Source organism: Leptidea sinapis, chromosome 29, assembly GCF_905404315.1.
Source record: "Leptidea sinapis chromosome 29, ilLepSina1.1, whole genome shotgun sequence".
Taxonomy (NCBI): domain Eukaryota; kingdom Metazoa; phylum Arthropoda; class Insecta; order Lepidoptera; family Pieridae; genus Leptidea; species Leptidea sinapis.
In genome coordinates, this window is record NC_066293.1 from 1,088,994 (window position 1) to 1,114,068 (window position 25,075).

Sequence of the window (25,075 nt, forward strand, 5' to 3'; positions counted from 1 at the left end):
CGCCAGCAGACGGTGATTTCTACTACGAATATAATTGTCAGGTGTATACAATCGAATCAGCTCATTATGAATATCAGGGGCATCTATTAAGCCCCGGCTAACTTTAAGCAAGTTAGTAGCCTGGTCGAGAGCCCGTCTGGTTTCCAGAGTGTTGTATCCAAGGCAACCGATGAGATACGCCGTCGGGTACAAGTACGGGTAGTAACCCAGTTTCCGCTTATACAAAAATGCTTTTTGTACTTTCTCCAGCATAAGGGAATAGGTTACTTCGTAGGGATTCCATACGCACGAGCTCGCTTCACGCTTACTACGCACAAGGGTAAAGCATTTGTATTATATTGACGCTGTGGAAATCGCGCGCATTCCTTAATACGAACCCTAGTCTCATAAAGGACTCTTGAGTGACTGTTATTATATCGTGGTCGTGTGATCGTGTCGTGGAAGGTAAGCTTTTGGTCAAATGTCACACCCAGATCTTTCATTCTTTCATTGCTATGGGTCGATAACTTTTAATATTATTTATCAGAACTCTTCGGTATAGGCGTTACACGCGTTTTTTTCCATTGGAGGGGACAGCAACTTGTTTGCTAAGATAAATTAAATATATGACATAAGGGGAGGCAATGCATATCTTTAACTCCTTGAAGAGAATAGATGGTAATCTGTCAGGTCCTACTGAACTGGACGATTTTAATTTATTAATACCATATAGAATATCCTGAGATTTGAATTTAAGTATATTTACATAGTTGCTATTGTGAGAAGTGCCATTATTATTGTCTTGAGCTGTATTTAGCTGGGGAATATCGGTACAATACACACTTGCAAAGAACCTGGCAAATGCATCAGCAGCTGCAGCTCCCGTAAAACTGTCACCTTGGAACTTTACAGTTGGCTCAAAACCTCCTTTGGAACAAAGACTTGCTATGTCCTTCCAGAATTCTCGCAAAACATATCAGCACGGTTTGCAATAGAGCCCGGTTTGTCCTTAGCCGCCTGTATCCACTTGTGTGCAAGCGAAGCAAACTACCGCTCAGACACAAGGTGACATTGTACAAGACCATCGTACGTCCCACTATGTCGTACGCAAGCATCGTGTTTGCCCACGCGCCGCCGAGCCACTTGCGGCGTTTGCAAGTGGTTCAGAATAGATTCACGCGCACGGCCACCGGAGCGCAGTGGTTCGTTCGTAACGTAGATCTCCATCGCGATCTTGAGCTGCCGACCATCGCTCAACATTTCAAGGAGATATCGCGACGCTACTTTGATAAGGTGGCCGAGCACCCTAATATCTTGGTGAGGGAGGCATGTGCTTACACTCCACAGTCTGAACAAACAGAGGCGACCTCGACACGTACTAGTCGACCCGGACGACTATATTACGATCGCGAACGCGACACTAACACCATCACCGACACCGACACCAAACCAACCACACCGCCCTCGAAGACGTAGGCGCGGCCGTGTACATCAAACCGCTGCCACTCGTCACTTTGACGATTTCCAGCGGCGACAACCTAATATAATACGATACACACACTTTGATAGAAGCCCGACGAGATAGTCCTCGTCCTGTAATCGTTTAACACCACTCACACTCACATCACAAATCACACACCTACAATAACACTACACACAAATAGTGACACACTTACATACACTCACACATACTTACATACATATATCACCGCACTCGCCGGCGAGTGCGAAGTCTCTTCAAACCTAGAGTACACTGGACTAACAGATATATTAGATCGTTAGTGGTCTTCTCTCCATCCAGCCTAGTGAGCAGGTGGTCCGAGGTTCGAGTCTCCTTCCGAGACGCCCCGCGCCTGTGAGCTACATTTTCGGCCTCCAAGGCCCCCGCCCGGCTTCGCTGTAAAAGCCTTCAGGGCTATCAGCACACAGGTTTATAGTCGGTAGGGGGTGTTTACACCCGAGTACGACATATGGGCCCCGTTTCGGGGTCTTCAATACGTAAATGTATATTACTCCTCTCGAAAAAAAAAAACTACAGTGGCGCCACCCTATACCCTCCATAATACAAACCCACCTGCTGTCAGCTGAACATAAGTTCGTTGTTTGTAATGTTTACGTTAGATGTCGCTGATCCGCTTAGAACAATTAAGGGTCGCAACCTCAAATAAATTCCTCCTTTTAGCATTTAATTAACCGATAAAATATTATGGCAAGTTATGTTGGCATATTTTAATTTCATTGATTGAGGAAGTATTATTTTTTATTGGTATTTGAACAAATTTGAATGGTGTATGTTTTTCATTCTATTCTATTCTCTCGTGGCATGGAAATTAATATCGACATTAATACTTACTGGGTTAAAAAAATCGAAATGTGTGCTGGGAATCACAGTCAAACATCAACGGAAAAAGTTTAAAAACAAATACTTAAAAGAAATATATTTAAAAAAAATTATCCAAAAAAAATATTAAAAAAAACATTCAATAAAATGTTTTTGAAAAGTTAAAAAAAAATCAATCAATAATTTTTTTAAACATAAATAAATATTTCTATGAAAACCTAATGCTTTACTTCTCAAAATTAATTTAAATAATAATGATTAATTTTAATAATTAAAATAATCTTAGTGTAGTGAATACTTAACGAGCGTATGTAAGTACGGCCCATACCCTCTTGTACCACCAGAGGAATCACAGGAGCGTGTTATGTCTCGTAGACAGACAAGGCCGCGATACATCGCTAGTGGCGCTTAATGTTCTATTACATAACATATAAGTGATACTTCACTCACAGCTTTGCCACGCGCTAAAAGTATTCGCCCATTGGATATTAATATAATCTGCACTTAAGTTATTGAACAAACTAGTATAACCATAGAGTAGGGATGGACTACACTCTATTTCAGGTGTGAGCACTCTAAAAGAATTTATTTTTATTGAACTAGGCGGTGGTGAGTGGTACCACAGAATACATAGTTCAGGTACTGGTGATATCAGAAACACCATCAGTCAAATCAAAATATAACACAATAGAAACAAGTAGTTGGGGTAAAATTGTTTTTAAATAGTTAAATACACGATGCTCTATTATGTATTATGTCTGAACCTTTTGTTTACCTCTCGAAACCAGAACTACTCTACTTGTTTCAGAAAAAGTTGTTATCTATATTTGCACCTGATTGTGTTTTATTATTTACTTACTTACCCGTAACCTGTAAACACGTTGTTTACGTAAAAGCAAGTTATATCATACTCAACCTTAAAGTATGAGGCATACGGTCGAGATTCTTTTACATCAAATTCTATGGCGAAATTCGACTTACATTGTGACCTCTGGAACAACAATTTCTACCCCACTTACTTTGCAATAATTGTACCATGATCCTATGCCACGCCTATACTTTTTATTAATTGAAACTACAGTTATAAGAATATAATCATCTTAATATATATAAATTACGTGACACGTTCTTTGTCCGCGATGGACTCCTAAACTAATGAACGGATTTTAATGTCGATTACTTCATGCAATGCAGTTTAGTCCAACTTGAGAGATAGGATAGTTTCTATTTCGATTTGGCACCCATAATTATTTATATTTCCAATATTTGTTTTGTATGGACATATTTTCTTTGAGAATTTATTGACGCACGGTTTGACAGTTCTGCTGTGAAGCAATTTTATTATAACAACAAGGAGCATATATTACGAAATCATTATTGATGTTTTGAAATATCATCGGCAAATTCCTATAAAACAGTATTTATTTTCAATATCTACAGAACAACGCCTGTCGGGTCAGGTAGTTTATATAAAAGTTATAACGAGCTTAACATTAATTCAGTTTCCATCAGTGTCCATCAATAACACTAACCGCAACTTATTAGTTTGGCTTAGTATTAAATATTACACTTTTAATTTATAATAATCGGGAGAAGAATCTGTAGCAGATGGAGGAAAGTGATGTTGGTAGAATATTAGTAATACAAGGTAAATATTGACATTACAACAATAATTATTTATTGTGCAGAAAAATAAAACTACCTTTAGATTTTTGAGAAAAACTTACGTTATGTGTCCCATTTATTAATATTGTTTCTCTAATATCTATATATCCTCATCATATCTTTGAAAATACCAGCAGCGATTTCCATACAAAATTACCAGCTTAAATTTTTGGATTTTTAGCTGAAGTTGAGCGGTTAGGATGAAGTGATGATCAACTGAATTTTTCATCCGCGTGTAGTAATATAGGTTCCGGATAAGTGTTCACCAAAAATCACAAACACAAACTTCCTATGTCTGTCTGATCTAAACATGTACAAATGTCGAACAACTGCACACGAATGGCTCCCGACTTTTGACATTTGCAAGACTACTGTCACACAGAGGGATTTCTGGAGGTCTTGGATGGTTAGCACACCTATGAACCGAGAACACCCTAACGCACGCATGGTTGCACACACATTAACCTCTATCCTTTAATTTTTAGAGTTTTATGTCACTGTGTAAAAGTGGAATCCTGGTGACTTGTACAGGTATTTTTTTTACCTACCACAGGCACCAGCGATCCACGACTAAAACTTTTGTATCCCCTTTATTTTTAAGCTTTCGTTGTATTGTAATTTTGGTTGTTGGTGAGAAAATAAAGTTATTATTATTACAAACAGTATACTAAAATCTTCTTCATAACAAGGTGCATCTTATAGTATAAATAATATTCCGATCAGTTCCTTTTTTATAAAAAGCGGGTCTCCATTTATTTGTTTTCACTGTCACTCAAGCAAAACTTAAATAAATTCCGATCACAAGCGACTTGTTAGGCACAAGTGAAAGTTGGTGTTGTAAGAAAATATGTGCAACGGTAGCTACATACCTCTTATCTCAGATAATTTATAAATCTACATAGAGCCTCTTGTTGTTAGGCAACGCATGACAATAGGCCAGGGTTATTACTTTAGTGTGCATGACAAGCTATGTGTTACACTCGCGGTACGCCAGTTACTTTGTTTCAGTGTGTGTGTGTCTTCTGAGAAACAGTTGGTCGTAATTTTTTCGATGTGTTTACATATATATAGTACATATATATAGTTTATATTAATTATGAAAGCCTCTAACGCTGTTATGCAAAGGCATAAAAAGGCATTTATTTCTCAAAATTATACTAACTACCATAATACCACCGCTTCCGAAACGAATAGCGCTCTGAGAGAGACGAAGCGGCACAAGAAACTCTTGCATTCTTTTTTTGCGCTCTTTTTAATAAAATATACAATATTGTACTGTCATGGTTATTGCTATAAAATGATCATAATCTAGTCCCAGACTGTCCGATCACTAAGATATTCAGGTGTGGAGTAGTAGGATTTGCGAGAGAGCCATTTTTAATACAACATTTAAGATCTCCTAATATATGAATAAACCTATTCTTAAAGTTGTAAGACTCCATTGCATTATTTATACGAGTATGAACATACATCACACCAAGATGTATGGACGTCATATGTCTTGATCCAAACCCAATAAACATGACATCATGCATACAATGTGGCCACTCCTGTGGAAAATGAACCTCCAAAATGTGGAGATATATTTTAGATTAACATGTTGGTACATATATAATATATTTATATGTATATATCTCATTATATTACGTTTTGTACAACTTTCAAATAATATTTTTTTATTTTTGATTATTTATTGTCATATACAGGTTTATTGCATATGCCGGTTAAGGAGGTCTTTTTCACCGATATTATCTCTGAGTTATTTGATAGAACAAAGTTTTATTTGAAATGATATTTTGTCTTCAATTTTTAACGATTCATATAGCCCAGTGGTTAGTGACCCTGCCTACTGCGCTAGAGGTTCCGGGTTTGAATCCCGATAGGTGCTAACATTTATATGATTAATATGGATGTTTGTTTCCGAGTTATGTATTGAAATTTACATGTCATGTGACTATATGTATATATGTAAACTCGATGTACAATCGAAAAGAAAAACTTCAAAACTAAAATATCTTAAAAACATAAAAAACCTATAGTACAAAATACTTCACGAACGGATAATGATACTGCACCATATTTTGGATAACATATTATATATACTATTAATTAAGTTTCAGATATGTTTATTTTAAATAACATATATTTAACTAACGACCATTCTTAACAGAGCTGGTACGTCTCCCCCGCCCTTCGTCCTTCCTATGCTAAGATTTCTGTGCTTCTCTAACGGTTCTGTTTGTCTATTTATCACAACTTAACGACAGTTGAAAAACTGCAGATGGTTAATATTAACTTCAAAACTGTTTAACAGTTAGTTTTATTACTCAGTCTTATCTTAACGTAAACGTTGAACATAAAAATCGTTTTAAACGTTGTTAGAAAGCTATTATGTCTGTTTAAAATAGAATTTATTGTACTTTGAGCAGAATGGAAGTACAACGGAACTAAGTAGGTATAAATATCACACATTAAATTAACTTTTCATCACGCTTGCTAGTAACATGGGTCTTAATACATTATATATATATCTACACTTTGACATTCAGAACTCAGCTCATACTAATTAATACCAAAATTCGAATCTGAGGTTGTTTGTTTGTTTCGCATTCACGCTCGAGCTACTCAACTGATCGCCATATCAGTATATGACGCACCCCAGTATCAGCTCGATCAATGTGACCGCGTGGAACACAGAGCAGCTCAAATTGTCGGGGACCCAGTGGTCTGTGAACGGCTGGATCACTTGGCATTGCGTGTAGACGTCGCTTCATTGTGTATCTTCTACCGCATTTATCACGGGGAGTATACCGAAGAGCTGTTTAACCTGATTCCTGCCGCTGAATCCCACCTTCGAACGACACGCCACGAATTAGGATATCCTCCCCACCATCTGGATGTGTGGCGGTCCTCCACAATGCAGTTTTCAAGTTCCGCATACTACAAAGCTGTGGAATGAGCTTCCTTATGCGGTGTTTCCGGGACGATACGACATGTGTGCCTTCAAAAAAAGTGCGTACACCTTCCTTAAAGGCCAGCCACGCTCCAACACAAAATGTGAGTGGCAGTGATCACTTAACAACACGTGACCCTTCCGCTAGTTAGGCCTCCCCCTCCATAAAAGAGAGCTACAATGGTGGCATTCACTGCATGAAAGGGTAGAGCTACCAACTAATATTATAAATAAATGAATTTTCCATATTAATATCACTTCGGAACATCCTGTAAGTCATGCGCTAGCGTAGGCACTGACGACTACTATCCCACGCTACGCCGTAGCTCTCAGATGTCGTAGGTGAATCGAGCTCACGTACGGGTTATTAAAAATTAGTTTGTTAATTATACAATTTGTTTGAAAAATTAAAAATTTCAATTATATACTTTAATTTTTTATGATTTAGGCTAAGTCGTTCTTACCGTGTGTTCATTTGATTTCGCCGACTAAGGTGGGTTAAAGTTAGAGCAGACGTGCTTGAGATCGACTAGTAACATAGTAATACTTGGTCTTTAATAAGAAAAATAAAGTGAAGAATGAGCACGAGGCAGATTGAGATGGACTGACGAAGTACAACCACATTGGATGTAACACGAAGATACCAGGACAGCAGTGATACGTGACAGATGCACATAGACAATAGGTGCAATATACTAGAAATAGACAAACAATGCGTGGGAGAGAGAAGAACAACTCTAAAGGAGACACAGCAAGATAGAAAAGGAAAGCGAATATATTGTTACAGAAACCAACAAGTCGTAAAACTGATAAATCAGAATTAATACATAGACGACCTGACATCGGGCTATTCTATGTCAATGCTCATATTTTTCTGAAATAACTTAATAAAGTTGACCTCAAACCACTTGTCGACCATAAATTCAATACAGGCTAGTTAATTTTATGTACAAAAATCGTACTTAATTGTAAAATCGACTTTAAGCCAACTCCCACGTCAAAACAAATTCCTATTGAAAAAAAAAGTAAGATTACTCTTGAATCCGAGAACTCAACTGTAACCGGACTCTGCTGAACTTAAAACAGTTTGACTGTTTGTAGGACTTCTGTATCTATGACGCTCGCTCCGCGGCGATGTCTGTATTTATAAAGACTATTGGAGGTCGCACTGACATAGAAGTCATCGTATTACATTACACGTTTAAATTTATTAAGATTCTTTTGACAAACAAAAAAAAAGACGTAGAATAAGAAACATAGTCCTCCGTACAAAATCGAAACTCACCGAAATACTGAAAAGAATATACCAAAAGAAATGAAGGTGATTAAGTGGTGTCTTTTGCCTTTTTGCCTTTAGCAGATGGAAGGAAGAAACAAAGATAACAGCGGGTCCGAATTGGAGTAGAGTGGCGCGACATAGGAAACATTGGAAAACCCTAGAGGAGGCCTATATCGCCGAAATTAGGGATATTTTTTAAATTGGGTTCAACAATACAGTTTCGGAATAAAAGGGCTTATTATTAGTATTATGACCTATTGTGGCAGCCATTCGCCATTTGTACAGTTAATCTATTTTCATTCTTCATCTCTAGGTCACTAGGTTTTTCTCTTATTCGTAGCATGACAATCGAGTGTACAGGTAACCTGATGCTATGTGATCACCGTGCCCCATGTGCTCTTGTCACGTCAGACGTATCACAAGAGAACTGGTAACAAGGATCTACATTCTACAGTATAGTTGTAAGTACCAGATTTTTTTAAACCGCACTTTTAAGGAATACCACATTCAGGTTATGATGGAAGAAGAGAAATGAAAGGTTATGGCGCATGGTGGAATGGTGAAATTCGGCAGCAGAGATTAACTGGAATCCAAAACATTCTCAAAGCAATATCACTATAGCTGTAATCTTTCAATACAATTAATTTAACTTTTATCAAACAAATGTCTAATATGACGGGAATCTTGCTACAATACAGCACCCTTAGGCACCTGCAGGTTAGCCGTTTCTGATATTAACGTCCACAAATATTCCAACAAACAGACAATATTCTAAATTAAATAAAAATAAAGTAGTATCGTAATTTGTCGAAATGTACAATATCCACTTATGTTAAAAAATATTTTATATTTATTTATTTATTATATATTAGGAGATTCAACAGCTTTCATAATATTACAAAACAATCTTAATAGTCATAGCTAGCCATTTACAGAATCCCACGTGTATATAATTGGATAGTTACATATGTGTGCGATACACCAGCCTATAATCCAACATACCTACAGCCAATATTACATATAAACTAGATACACTATTATACAATTAGCACAATATATGTGAACATAATATGCATATCAATTACAACTCCTATAATATTACAATAAATTATCAACTAACTTGTATAACATTATCCAATACTGCGGCCAAAAGAACAGTAAAGCAACTTATAAGTTTTGGCATGCTTAAACTCAGCAGAGCTTCTTAAGATGAACCCTAATGACTTCGAAGCCTTTGACACAATGTTATCTATGTGATCATTAAATGATAGCTTATAATCATGTTTTACACCTAGATCCTTTATAGTTAAACATTTATTTAAACACTGATTCTTCAGGTAGTAGTCCACAGATATTTGTTTTGGTTTCCTAGAAAAAGAAACAACAAAACATTTGTCTGGATTTAGGTAAAGTTTATTGATAAGACAGTAACTGTCTAGGCGTGCTAAGTCAGATTGAAGTTTTAATGCATCGTTGGCACTTCTAATGCATGTAAAAATCTTCATGTCATCAGCGAAGCAAAGCAAGCGAGAGTAAAGGAAACAGGACGCTATATCGTTGACAAAAATTGCAAAAAGCAACGGGCCAAGAAGAGATCCTTGGGGAACCCCACTAGGAACCTAATTAGTGAATACGTAAATATCCATCCCTACTGTGTGATACAAGTGGGTACAAGTAATCATTAATTTCGGCCCAGTTGCCATCAAGGCGCTAGTTAAAAACATTTGGCATAAAAATATTTCGTATTTTGAATCATTAACGTCAAAATAATTGTATTGGTTAGTTACTAGATCAAGACATTTGTAACTCGAACAAAGTTTACAAAATTTTTAAATACTAATGGAGTTTATTTTACGTTATTTTATGAGGTATTTTATCTATCAATAGCATTCAAATGTAATAGACCAAGAGCTCGTGAATTCCAGACCTTCGCTATTCTTTAAAAGCTGATACTTTGTCGCCACATTCTCGCACACAGGTAAGATGCACGATGGACCATTATGACATTGAGGCTACCGTGACTTTGGCAGGTAAGCGGTACTAAAGATGAAATACCGATCTAAATTCATCAAATAATAAAGTAGGATTTTCTGGTATTACATTCATAATATTATTAAAAATCACGTTATTTATTGCCAAACAGTAACTGTTAGCATCATGGTAACCCCATGTCAGACGCCCTTAATGTTCATTAAATTATAATTTTACTTACGTTATAGTATAAAAGCTGATTTTGATATATAATACTTGGGTAATAATTAGATGATGTTTCCTCTTTAGCCACACATTTTTGATAGTTCCAACCCCTTTCCAGACGAACATGTAGGGTAACTGGGTGTGGAAATATACTATTACACTGAATGTAGGATTCAGTTTTACAATAAAATATCTTCATCGGCGAAAATATCTGTTATAAGCGACTGGAATGGTCCATCAATGTTACAGCTCTTATAAAATAACGAAGGTCTGGGTTTCACGGGCTCTTATACCATAACCAAATGTCATCTTCAATCATTAATGATTGTAGTAACTGATTGTCTGACTTTTGGTGACTTTGTTAAATGACGACTCATATAGCCAAGTGCTTAATTACCCCGCCTACTGGGCTAGAAGTCTCGGGTTTGAAGCGCGGCTGACAAACATTTCAATGAATTAATTTGGATATTATATATATTATTAGATATATAATATTATGACAATAAGGGACGAGACGAACAGGACGTTCAGCTATGGTTCTGAGCGGCACTACAATTGCGCCCGTTCACCTTGAGACATAACATGTTAAGTCTCATTTGCCCAGTAATTTCACATATATCTAGCTCATCGTAAAGGCAGTGTTCGTAACAAATGTTTTCATTCGACAGATTTTTCTCCGACTTACTTTGCAAATCCGACTATCACAAAAAAGTTTTTTTCATTTTTCGGCTTAATATAAAGCCTATGACGCTCATGAATAATTTGTCTTCCTATTGGTAACAGAATTTTACAAATCGGTTCAGTAAATCCAGAGATTACCGCTGACAAACTCACAATATACTCTTTATAATATTTTTAAATTACTTATCCTTAGTTTACTTATTACCGTTAGTTAGTTATCTAGTTAACTTATCGTTAGTTTCGTGCCAGAGTTTGGTAAGTCAACATCTCCTGAGGATGCCTCGTGTAGAGGCAAAACACGTGTCGTAAGACAAAACTTACAAAGGATTTACACTCAATAAAAATCACAACATTTGCATAATTATTATGAATATCCGCAAAATAACGCATGATTCTATGATTTTTCAAAATTAACAGGTAAAGTAAAGAACAGGCGAAATGATACATCAAGTTGACCAAGGTTCAGCAACAGACAGTGTCAACATTTACAAGTCATTCCTACCTTATCGTATTTAGTAGCCTAGCTTGGGATCAGAACATTTTGTAAAAAATATTTTACATAAACCAAGGTTTTGCGATAAGATTTATTAATTAATTGGTTAATAAGCTGTTACCTACTTATTACAGCCATCACCTGATTAAGTGATACCCTGGATCAATTCATTATAAAACACTCAAAATAACTCTCACTTACTCAATATTAAGTAAACATAAAATATATTTTCATCGTGTTTGTTTCATGATCCGATATTGAAGGGAGTTGCCAAAATTGTGGCCCGAAATTTCTTTATATTTATTAATATTGCTGCATTTAATTAAGTATACTTATATTTTACGTTCGGCTACTGAATGGTCTTCTAGGTCCGGTCAGCGGGAGGTAAGGCAGCCAGCGGTGTCGTGGAGTAGCCTTTGCGTATAATTTTAATAAGATTTTCTTTGTATATATTTTTAGATAAACAATGTTAAGCTTGAGTAAGTACACACTCGTATAATAACAATGAACAGAACAACAAAGATAATAAAAAATTGAGTGCATTTCATTAATGTTACATGAAACAGAGTACAAATAATATAAATACTAAAAAAGTGAGTAATAAGTAACATTTTTTTATAAAATGGTACTTAATATTATTTTAATTATAAAATGACACTGATCTATGCATATAAGTTGTTTGGTGCAATTTGTAATTTTTTGTTTCAATTTTGCACCAGGTCACGCTTGACCTTGGAAATCAGCAAGTATGTACTACAGCAAATAGGTAGTGTTGGCGTATACCAAGTTTTATCTTTTTCGTTTTTGAGGTATTTATTATTCTCTGAAAATTGTTAAATTAGACTGGTAAAACCTAAGCTTGCAACATTAGTGTTCTACGTCCCTAAAAATATTAGCTGTTATCAGACAAATGTAAATTAAATCTTAGTTTAGTTAGTAATCTTAATTAAATATTTTATGACTATGATATATAAATATACGTGGAAAGTTTCAAAGTGTGTTTCATTACAAAATTGGTGGAAAAGCAGAACAAATAAATGTCACCCACAATTGGATACATTATGTGGCAAATTCACTATAAGATTCATAAACCTTTTAAAGAGAGCATACACGATTTTTATGGATGTAATTATAAATACTGTGTGTATGAGGCTGATAAATAAATTAATGAATAAAAATTAATACAAAAACACCAATAAATATTTTATTATAACCTCTATAATTTTGTGATCAAAGTCGACTCCACGCCTGTAAGTCTGGCGCCCCCGGCGTGGTATATAAGCCGGCCGGATCAAGCACCAGTTGCATTACGCGACATATTCTTGGTAAGTACATTTAGATACTATTCTTACGATACGCGGTTTTACTTATTTAGAATTCTATAGTTCGTAGACCTGCCTAGTGCTTGTAGGTAAAACAAATCTAAGTGAGTACTTCTCCTTGCTGGTGGCTACCAGGGCAACAGCGGCACCTTTTTTTGCCATCAGCAGTGATGTGCAAGTATAATTGTGTTTCTGTTTGAAGGGTGTCATAGCTATAACTGGGATAATGAGATGTAACATCTTATGACTCAAAGTGACGAACGCAATTGTGATGCCGCTCAGATATTGTGTTTTCCAGAAACACTGAGCAGCTCTGTATTGTAATGATCAGGGCTTATTGGTTATCAGCTGAACATCTAGCTCGTCTTGTCAGTTTTTCTCAAAACCTTCACGTTATACATCAGACAGAACACTGCAGGCCTCACTTTAAAATTGAGTGATCACCTGAAGCTGTTACAAGAATTTATTACGAATTAAATTAATTAACGAAATTTCCGTCATAAGAACTCTAGTTATACTTGCATTAAACCCGAAAACCGTTACTGTTATATTAATAAACGCAATGAAGAGTTACTCCAAGTTTAAAATAACTTCTCCTTGTCATGTAATTCTGTAGTGGCAAAGGTAAGATAAAGACAAAAAGTTTTTGGAATGACTTTACTTTACGTTTATTAGTAACACAGGTAAAGGCTTAAAACTTATAATACCTGGAGTCTTTAGTCATCCGGGAACTTAAAAATATATATTATAAGATGACTTTTTTATTTATTTATTTTTGGGAAACAAACAGTATTTAAAACATTTACAAAAATACGTATAAAATTGTACACACACCAATAAAGTTTCCACTAATACACATATCATATGACCAGTCAAAAAAGAAGATAAACAAAATAAAAAACAAAACTTTAGAAGAAAAAGAAACAAACGGATTATAGCTAACTTAAATAAAATTATTTATACAAGTATTCTCTAATATCTTACTTAAACTGTTTGATCGAACAAGTATGTAAATCAATATTATTAAATTTTATATTATACTTATTACAAGCCCGATATATAAAAGTATTTTGAACATATTTAGTACTTGTTTAAGACTTCTGAAGTGAATATTACTTAACAAAAATGGAGAGTCTATAAAATTGTTAAGAATTTTGTACAAAAGTGTCATATCTCGCTCTGTTCAACGATTTTCAAGTGAGTGTAGGTAAACTGCAGAGTGATCATGGTTAGGATATCTATATTTAAGATGCTTAGTGAATTTATTTTTTCAAGATCCTTCACATGTATACCATAAAATGGATTCCAAATAATTGAACCATATACTATTAGATAGATTTTACTAGAGACTTTGTTTGAGACGGAATCATTTACGACTCAGATTTGAGATTTTTTCGTAGATACTTAATGTCTTTTTTAGATTCCATTTGGAATGTTTTTCCGTGCCCTATTGTAAGCTTTTTTCCTTATACTATTATTATTACTATACAATTTCACTCCCTACTACATCTGACTATGGCCACAGAATATCGAGAGTACATGATCATAATACAGTACATTCATATAAGTAGAGAAGTTTTGCCGATGACGGGTTACACAAAGACAGATTTACGTTCATATTTATAATATTACAACTAATCAACCGGGAAACGTTGTTTCCCATATAAATTAAGTACGAAAAAATTCTAAACGGCACTACAATAATCTTGCACTCGTATCATTGAGACATAAGATGTTAAGTCTCATTTGCCCAGTAATATCACTAGCTACTAATGTTTACAAATTACTGCTTCACGGTAGAAAAAGACGCCGTTGGTACCTATAATCTAACCGGCATCCGGCAAAGGAGCCTCCCACTGGGTATATTTTTTTTCAAAGTTTTGTTTGTTAAAACTGTTTTTTTATTATTACACAAATAAAATTTGAAAAACAAAATTTTATGAACTATGCGGGACTCGAACCCACGACCTCTTGCGTTTCGTGCCAGTGCTGTAGATGAAGCCACAACCTGAGAGTTGAACAAAGCATACAAGATTTTATGACGATACGTCACTCGAACGGTAAGCTCAGTTGGTCAGAGCACTGCCATAGAACGCCAGAGGTCGTGGATTCGAGTCCTGCATCATTAATAAATATTTTGTTTTTCAAATTTTATTTGACTATTTAAACAATTACTAACTTTATGTCGAATTGTAGTTTTGAAAGCGCAAATAAAGTACTTAAAATATTTAAAAATGTTTGTACTGCAATCTTGTAATAAATTCCTTTTAGCAACAGTAGACTTGACAAACACGCATGAAATATTGATAATACCTTTGTTCACATAAATAATACATAATTTTGAAATGGATAGCTTTGTCGTACAAATGTATTCTAAACTCGTTTGACAGGACCCACCCAATACATCTCACAAATACATCGTAATGTGCCTGCTATTAAACCAATAATAACATTTTATCTTATATTATTTTTAATAACAGTAATAGCGGCGGACATATCCCTATACTATAATAAAATTTCCATTTTTAAAAATAATTTTCGAATTATAGCATACAATATTTATTTATTTATATATTTTACATATTTTCTTTGATTGGGGCGACTTTTATTTAAATTAAATAGTATTTAAATAAAGCTGGGCGTCATTAATAGAGCACGGCAATACTTCAAGCCGGCGCACATTCTAGCGTTCTACAAAGCGCAGGTCCGGCCACACATGGAGTATTGCTGTCATCTCTGGTCTGGCGCACCCCAGTATCAGCTCGATCCATTTGACCGCGTGCAACGCAGAACAGATCAAATTTTCGGGGACCCAGTGCTCTGTGAACGGCTGGATCACTTGTCGTCGCGTAGAGACGTTGTCGCTTGTACCGCATTTATCACGGGGCGTGTTTCGAAGAGATTTTTCACCTGATTCCTGCCGCCAAATTCCACCTTCGCACGACACAACACAAATTAGGACATTACACCATCTGGATGTGTGGTGTTCCTCGACAGTGCGGTTTTCAAGGAGCTTTCTTTTACGTACTACAAAGCTGTGGAATGAGCGGTGTTTCCGGGTGATTGGGTATACGTACCTTCAAAAAAAGTGAGTACACATTCCTTAAAGGCCGGCCATGCTCCTATGATTCTTCTCGTGTGGCAAGAGAATGTCGGAGGCGGTGATCACTTAACACCAGGTGACCCGTATGTTCGTTTGTCCACCTTTTTCATAAAAAAATTGTTTTCAAAGGATTAAAACTCGTGTAATTGTAACTGTGTTCTTACATTAGATTTTGCGTAAAGGTTACATATTTAACTCGACGTTTCGTGCCCTTTTCAGGGGGACAGCGGGGCAGTGGTCAAAGGGGTGCTTTAAAGAGTTTTCCCTTTCCTTGAGACGGCAATGCATCTCTTGATATTATAATACACTCGTGCGCGTTTCCCTCCTCTTATTAAAAAATATATAATTTTGCTTATTCCTTAAGTATTAAACCAACATCAAATATACTTAACTACCTGCTTATATATAAAAGACTCAACGTCATCTTAAGGAGGGTCCACATATAACGATTTAGAGAGCTGAAGTGTCTGAAAATTACGTTCATTGATTTCATTTCATACATACATATATTCTATTATCCTGGTAAGCCTGATTAGGATACGAGGGTAATTAATTAATAATAAAATGAATATAATGTGTCATCAGTCCCAGCTAAGTGTACAGTGTTAATGTAAATCGCAGCTAGTCTTAAAGTGATTGACATTCACGGTTAAAGATATACGAATGATACACAAGCAGATACACGCAATATTAAGACGCTACTTCCACGAGCGAGTGGACAGCGATTCCCGATGAAGCCACCTTTGTCACCATCGTTGTAATTTCGACTAACTATGACTAAACTGTCAGCATATCTTAGCGACTCACTCAGAAAAGTTCACTTGACTGTAATAAATCTCTGCAGAATTGTTTTGTAAGAGAGTTCATTTGACAGCGCACTCGTTGGGTTCACGCTGCGAACAGCGACAGCCACTCATCGTATCGATGTGTGTGTCATTTTGTACTGTACTAAAAAAAACAGCTATAAATTTTGCGCTCTTAGAAATGTTGGCTTCTGTGGTATATATATAAGATAATACTATTTAAGTCTGTGGAAACCACAGACTTCTTTCATCTTTCAGAGACAGCACACAGAGAGACTGTGGTAATTTTCATAGATAAAATAATAGAAACAATTGTACTATTGTTGACGAACAACTTGTTATTGTAGATTTTATAATTTTCTTACAAATGAATATGAGCTTAAGTGTACAATTCAAAATCCTTACGACAGATTTTTAACCGTGTGTAAAATTCTCGATTATGATTAATTAATAAATTAATAATAATAATTAATTAATCCAATAATTCGATTCGATAAGTCATGTAACTAATAAATAATGTGTAACTAATATCCAATAATCATGTCTAAAAATCTGTAGTTCGAGTATTTAAGGGCTAAAATCCTAAGCTGTCATTCATGATATAATAATAGAGTATATAGATATACTTAGCAAGATGTTAATATCACTCGCTTGTGGAGGTGATGCTTTAAGCCAAGCTATAGTCTGTCAGATATCGCAGGCTTTTCAGACAAGTGTCAAACAAAGTTAATATTACAAAGTAGTACTACAGACTAGAAATGGATACTTAGGTGTTAAGTACACCTCATATCGTACTTTATAATATCTGTCCTATGTCGACCGCTGGTCAGTCCTCGCCACCGGCGATGCGGAGGTGACAACCAAAATTGCTTTAACTCGTTTATAATAAATTACAATCGGTGACAAGGCACATAATTTATTATAATTTATATATTGCGAAAGTCTTTGTGTTCAATCTGGCAAACTTTTGATAAACAACATCAAAGTGATTTTCATTTTGTGTGGTGAGTTCTCGACGTCTTTGTGGAATGTTTTTGTCTATTATGGGCGCAGTTTCGATACATTTCGTTATATTTGCCTACTTTAACATAAGTTATTAGGCATAAGGTATTAGGCACAGGTATATACTATGGGCGGCGAAAATGATTAGCAAACTTTCAAATGTTAACCCTTACGCGTTACTTACCACTAGGTCACAAGGTTGTCAACATTGGGGTGTGCTATGTGTGTGTAAGTATTCTGAGTAGGCTTAATTAATAAATTCCGGATAAGAAACAAATCACCGTTCAGGATCTGGAAGAAAAAGCCTTCTAAGGCACTGGTGGTCATCAGTATTGCGGGACAATACTTGTAACAGATCATATTTGGAGTATTCCTCTCATCTCTGGTCAGGTTAATGTGAACATCAGCTCGAGACATTTGTCCGCGTGCATCACAATTTACAGAGCTGCTTCGTCGCCTCAAGACGTCGCTTCTTTGTGTTGAACACTGAATTTTAATTTGAATTGGAAAACTTACAGTGTTACAATAACTTAATTACTAAACAATAACACAAAATAAATATAGGTCGAAACGCATGCGTTGTTGGGAAAGTAGCTGTGAGGATATCTGGGTCTCCCTCGATTTTTCTGAATCTAAGTCTCAAAACCGATTGATTCTGTGTGCCGTATACTTAACACCACCAATTAATCACAATATATTGGATCATTGTTTAGATAAATGGAATTCTGTATGTGAAAATAACTCGAACATTGTCATAGTGGGTGACTTCAATTTGAGTTGTGTAAATTGGTCATTAATCAGAGAAAATAAAGTTTGCTATATTGTTCCGAGTTCGGGGTCAGCATTTGGTTGATTTTACTTATTTATATAAGCTTAAACAAGCCATTGATGCTGTCCATGAAACAGGTAAAATCTTAGACTTAGTGTTAACAAATATGAAGTTTCCAAATCATTTAATCATTTAAGTAGTGTTGATCCTTACCATCCCCCGTTGGAAATTGTACTCTCGCTGATAAAATAAGTACTAAACAAAAAAGGGGTGGTTTGAGCTCGTACCCGGCTAATATGACTGACGGAGTTACTGAAACGTCCAAAGCCATCTCGATTTGCAACTTATTTGCAAAACAATTTTCTCTTGCACTTAATTCTAACAATCAAGCTAATACCTCTGTAGTTGAATCTTCCGCATAAATAAAACACCTAAGTGATAACAGTATTTCTGTTAGAGTTCCTACCATGACTAGTGAGGAGGTACTAAAACTTTTAAAAGGTATTGATCCCAATAAGGGTGCAGGTCCAGATGGAATATCTCCACATTTTTTCGCATCTTGTGTTTGTGCATTTTTAATAAATCACTGGTCTCTGGCATTTTTCCGGATAAATGGAAATCAGCTATGGTGGTACCTATACATAAATCAGGTAATACTAATCAGATCTGTAACTACAGACCCATCTCAATTCTGTCCACATTGGCTAAGATTTTTGAATGCGCTGTTTATCCTTTGATTCAGAACCATATGAAAGAATTATCTCTCCTTCGATCAAAATGGATTTTCTTGTTCCAGATCTACATGCGAATCTGGTATCTTTTACTGAATCTATAATCAACGCAATAGATAAAAGTAAGGAAGTAGATGTAATATATACCGATTTGTGTAAGGGGTTTGATACTGTCCCACATGATATTCTCTTATGTAAATTACGAGCATATGGATTTACTGGCTCTCTCCTTACTTGGTTGAAATCATTTATTTATTTATTTAATAGGAAGCCCACGTTGCATACAATGTATTACCTTATAGTATATTTACACATTAATTAATTATATTATTTAACATCGTATACCCCATTTACGGGCTAACTCGACATGCAATTAATTACTTAATTAAATTACAAGTACTTAAAAACATTATTAACATAATATGACAATTTCTTCGTTTACTTACTACTTATCTAATTTACTCAATAAATTGGTTACCTTAACAAAAATATAAAAAACTTATCACTCTATACAAAAAATAAAAAAAAAAAACTAAATTTTATATAAACTAAATTTAAAATACAGCAACTATTATTAAATACGACAAAAAACTAATGATATTATTTAATTAAATGATTTTTAATTTTGCGCTTGAAAATCGATGCAGAGTTCCAAAATATGTCCAACTCTGCTATTTTAAATATATTGTTATAGGACATTACAATTCTGTTAATAGGAGCGGCCCTACCTAGGTTACTCTTTGTAATTATTGGCATAAAAGTAATTTTATTTTTAATATGTGACCGTGCATTTTGTCTTGGAACTGCTAACCTTATTCTGTTTAATAAGTTCGGGCTATCAATAGCTCCATTTACAATTTTATGCAAAAAACAGAGATCTATTGAGTTTCTACGATTGCATAGTGATATAGTTTTATAATGTTTTAAGAGATCGTTGGTATTATTAATTTCTTTTAATATATTGTCCTTGTAGGCTAAGTGTCGTAAGAATTTTTTTTGTACTCTTTCTATTCTGTCTTTATGCACTTGATAGTTAGGATTCCATACAACAGAGCAATATTCAAGTTTACTTCTAATCATTGAATTAAACAGCGTTAATTTTGTGGATGATCTTTTAAATTCTTTTGTACTTCTTGTTATGAAACCTAAAAGTTTAAGAGCATTACTCACCAGATTATCAATATGTGGTATGAAACTCAACTTACAATCTAGAATGATCCCGAGATCATTTATTTGATTGACTGTTTCTAATATGTTGCCATTTATACTGTAATCAAAATTAATATTTCTTATTTTTCTGCTGAAGGTGATACTGTAACATTTCAAATGATTTAATTTTAGATTATTTTCATTGCACCAAACCGAAAGTCTATCTAAATCCTGTTGCATATTAATCGAGTCTTCAATATTATTTATTTCACTATACATCTTGAGGTCATCTGCATAAAGATGGAATTGACAAAACTTAAAACATTTGACTATGTCATTAATGAAAATACCAAACAACGTGGGGCCCAGATTGGAACCCTGCGGAACACCAGTAGTCGCAATAAAAGTATTTGACTGGTACCCTGCAATAACAACACTCATCTCACGGTTTTTTAAAAATGAGCCCATCCATTGAATAAGATTCCCACAAATACCGTATGCCCCAAGTTTTGCCAACAAAATGCGGTGATCAACGACATCAAATGCTTTTGCTAAATCTGTGTAAACACAGTCAATTTGATTTGAACTATCTATGGCAACTGATAAATCATCGACAAACAATGCTAAATTAGATATAGTAGACCTCTTTTTAAGAAAGCCATGCTGGTTCTGTATCATTATTGATCTTAAGTGCCATGATAATATCGGACAGATTAATGATTCAAATACCTTTGAAAATACTGATAATATACAAATGGGTCTATACTTAGTTATATCTTTTCTGTCACCACTCTTAAACACAGGGACTACTCTAGCCTTTTTCCATATTTTAGGAAATTCGCCTTCTGCTATTGACAGGCTCGCTCGTTCTTTGTTGTTGTTAATGGTTTTCAATCAAGTGTATATCAAATTACATCTGGCGTCCCTCAGGGCTCACATTTAGGTCCGATATTGTTTAATATTTTTATAAGTGATATATTCAATTTCTTTTTGAGATCTTCTGTGTACATATATGCTGATGACTTAAAATTCGCAAAGACAATTGATTCCCTGAGTGTAGGCTTCTACAGGAGGACTTAGAAAGACTTATGCAATGATGTAAACTTTAATAAGGCAAATAGGTACCGTTGTGGTACCCATAATCTAGCCGGCAACCTCTGCAAAGGAGCCTCCCACTGGTATATTCGTAATATTCAAAATTTTATGATGGTTGACGGAATTATTTTGAGACCTTTGTACAAGTCCTCTATTGAGCTAAAGAAAAACCGTCCCAGACGAAATTACAATCTTATTTTAAAATAATGAAAAACCAAAATTCACAAAGTTTCACCTTCGCACGACACGCCACAAGTTAGGATATCATCCCCACCATCTGGATGTGTGGTGGTCCTCCACAGTGCGGTTTTCAAGGAGCTTTCTCCCTCGTACTACAAAGCTGTGGAATGAGCTTCCTTGTGCAGTGTTTCCGGGACGATACGACATGGGTACCTTCAAAAAAAGCGCGTACACCTTCCTTAAAGGCCGGCAACGCTGTTGTGACTCCTCTGGTGTTGCAAGAGAATGTGGGCGGCGGTGATCACTTAACACCAGGTGACCCGTACGCTCGTTTGTCCTCCTATTCCATAAAAAAAGTGTCTTTAACCATTCCAATTTCTAGGAGTTACAATTGTTGAGGTTAGCGAATTAATTTATGTAATTTTATTTTTTTTTAATTGTTTTTTATAGCAAGTGTATTAGATAGATACCTATACCATATTTTTTTTTCAACTTACAATATAAAAAAGCTTGTATTAGGACCGCTACACAACTTGTACTAATAAACCTAAGTCTGTAAATGACCAACTTAATTACAATTATATTTGTGTTTGTAAGAGCAACATCTAAGCACAGTAGCGATATCTCCTAACTTAAGTTTGCTTTACAAATGGACAACTGTAACTCAATTGAATATTGTTACCAACTTAATGCTGGATCAACTTGCCTGATTCACTTAGAGTTGCTTTAATTTCTGTGCTAACATTGCCCGCTACCTAGACAGAAAAAGACTTCTTGCATAAAGTGTGAATAAACTTGTGATAAAATAGATAAAAATCTCCAATAATATCTTAAATTGTGCTATTTGTATGGTTGTGATGACATTAAACATGTGGTTACCTGCTATTTTACATTTCTTTTCTTTTTTCAAAATCAGTGTATTTAATGAAGAAATGTGATACATTTTAAAATTTGCATAATAATAATTTCACGAACAATGGAATGGTTCCATTAGAAAATCAATAATAAAGTAAATTTATAGCAAAAGTGCTATTTTGACGATTACAATGACATTCCAGCTTCCTCACTAGATAAGTTCAATGATAATATTTTCCCATTTTAATGACACTTTCACTTTAGTTTACAGATGTTTCAAGTATTTTGGTGCCATTCGTGAAATACATATTCTAATTGAAAAGGCCGCTTGTGGTAGTTTTCTTCGCGGTTATGCTTTTGTTTAGTATTCAGAAAAATCATATACTTGGGTGTCCCAAACTTATGGGAAAGTACCTTAAATATCGAAGATAGGCTATTTTACTGAAAGAAGACTTTATGTTATTTTTAAAATTTAGTAATTCTGCATTCAAAGATTTTCTAAAAAAATACTTGCCTCGTCTGGGGGGAATCGAACCGACTTAAATGTAAAAAAAAACACCGCTACTTTTATGATGCCAATCGAAAGAATGGCCAAAAACTAATAACTCTTCTTGAGTAACAAAGTATTTTAAAAGAAAGTAGTCAATTAAATGGGTATTTTTTTGTAAATTAATTAATTAAATGCTCAAAATGTGATCTCTCTTGTCGTACGCAAATCGCCAATCTTTTTTGATGCGCCAAAGATTTTCTTATCATTTTATGGTGAATACTCGATATGATATGGCACAATTCTGTTTGTAGCTCGTCCACGTTCTCGTATCGCTTTTTGTATAGCATTTCTTTCACATATCCCCAAAAGAAGAAATCTAATGATGTAAGGTCCGGGGATCTGGCCGGCCATCCAATCGGTCCATTTGTACCAATCCAAGTAGGAAAACATTCTTTTTTCGTTGTTCCTTTCTTTTAAAATACTATGTTACTTAAGAAGAGTTATTAGTTATTGGCCATTCTTTCGATTGGCATCATAAAAGTAGGGGTGTTTTTTTGTTACATTTTCGTCGGTTCGATTCCCAGACGAGGCAAGCAATTTTTAGAAAATCTTTGAATGCAGAATTACTAACTTTTAAAAATAACATAAAGTCTTCTCTCAGTAAAATAGCCTATCTTCGATATTTAAGGTACTTTCCCTTCATGTCCCATAACTTTGTGACACCCTGTATATACCTAAAAATATAAAATTTGACGTCGCTTCTTATTTTTTAACCATAAGATTTAATTTTTGAAGTGATAACTTCTTATGGGAGGGTAAATCACTTCGTAACGTAACGGGTTACGGCGCTAGTATGTCTGGCTTTCCTTTCTCTCACGCATACGGTAGACAGGCTCCTCCTCTCTCACTCTACCTTATTGTTACTTTTATAGGATTAAATAATGATATATATACGTATATATATAAATATATATTCAAGAATAATTGTGTTTAAGAATAAAATATATGATATAGTAAATAAAATATTTTATTAATAAATAACCATTCCTAACATTATCATATTAAGGCGAAGAGTAAGCAGAAAACACGCAACCATGGTGTTTTTGGATAAGTTTTGTGGTGAAAGTATCGAATTTCAAGCTATGAACTCTACTTAATCCTGTTACCCATATCCTTAAGTCTTTTTTGTAGGTTGCTAATGCTTGCTGTTTTAATGCCAAAGTAGGCCAAGGTGAAGTTCCAGGCGTTGCCGGAAAATTTGGACTAGGGGCAAGAAACGAAAGGGGTGACACTCTTATTCAATTTTGTCAAGAAAATGACTTTGTCATAATGAATTCTTGCTTCCAGCTACCACCACGAAGACTTTATACATGGACATCACCACAGCACACCCCACAAAATATAGTGCGAAATCAAATAGACTATATAATGGTCAATAATCGCTTTCGTAATTGTATTAAAAGCACTAAAACATATCCTGGAGCTGACATTAGATCTGACCACAATCCGGTTATCGCCACAATATCATGTACCCTAAAAAGAGTAAAGAAACCTGCACAAAACACAAAAGTAGATGTCAGGAAACTTACAGACCTTAACACCAAAAAGAATGTGTCGATTGAAATAAATGGGTGGACAGTGGATACGAAATCTGGGACACACACAATAGAAGAGACATGGAGCACACTAAAAATAATTTATTGGACATAAACAAATTCTTATTAAAAAGAGACTGGGCTCCTAAGCAGAGTTGGATGACCGAGAAAATAAATAACCTTATGGAGGAAAGGAGACTCTACAAAAACTCTGATGAAACCAAGTACATGGAGATCGATAAGAGAATTCGGCACGAAGTCCGCTATGCGTGCGATGCTTGGTATCGAAGGAAGTGCGAGATTGTGGAGGATCTTTATGCATTTAATCTACATAGGGAAATAAAATCTTTTATTGGATATAAAAAGACTACACACCTACTCATAGAAGAACACA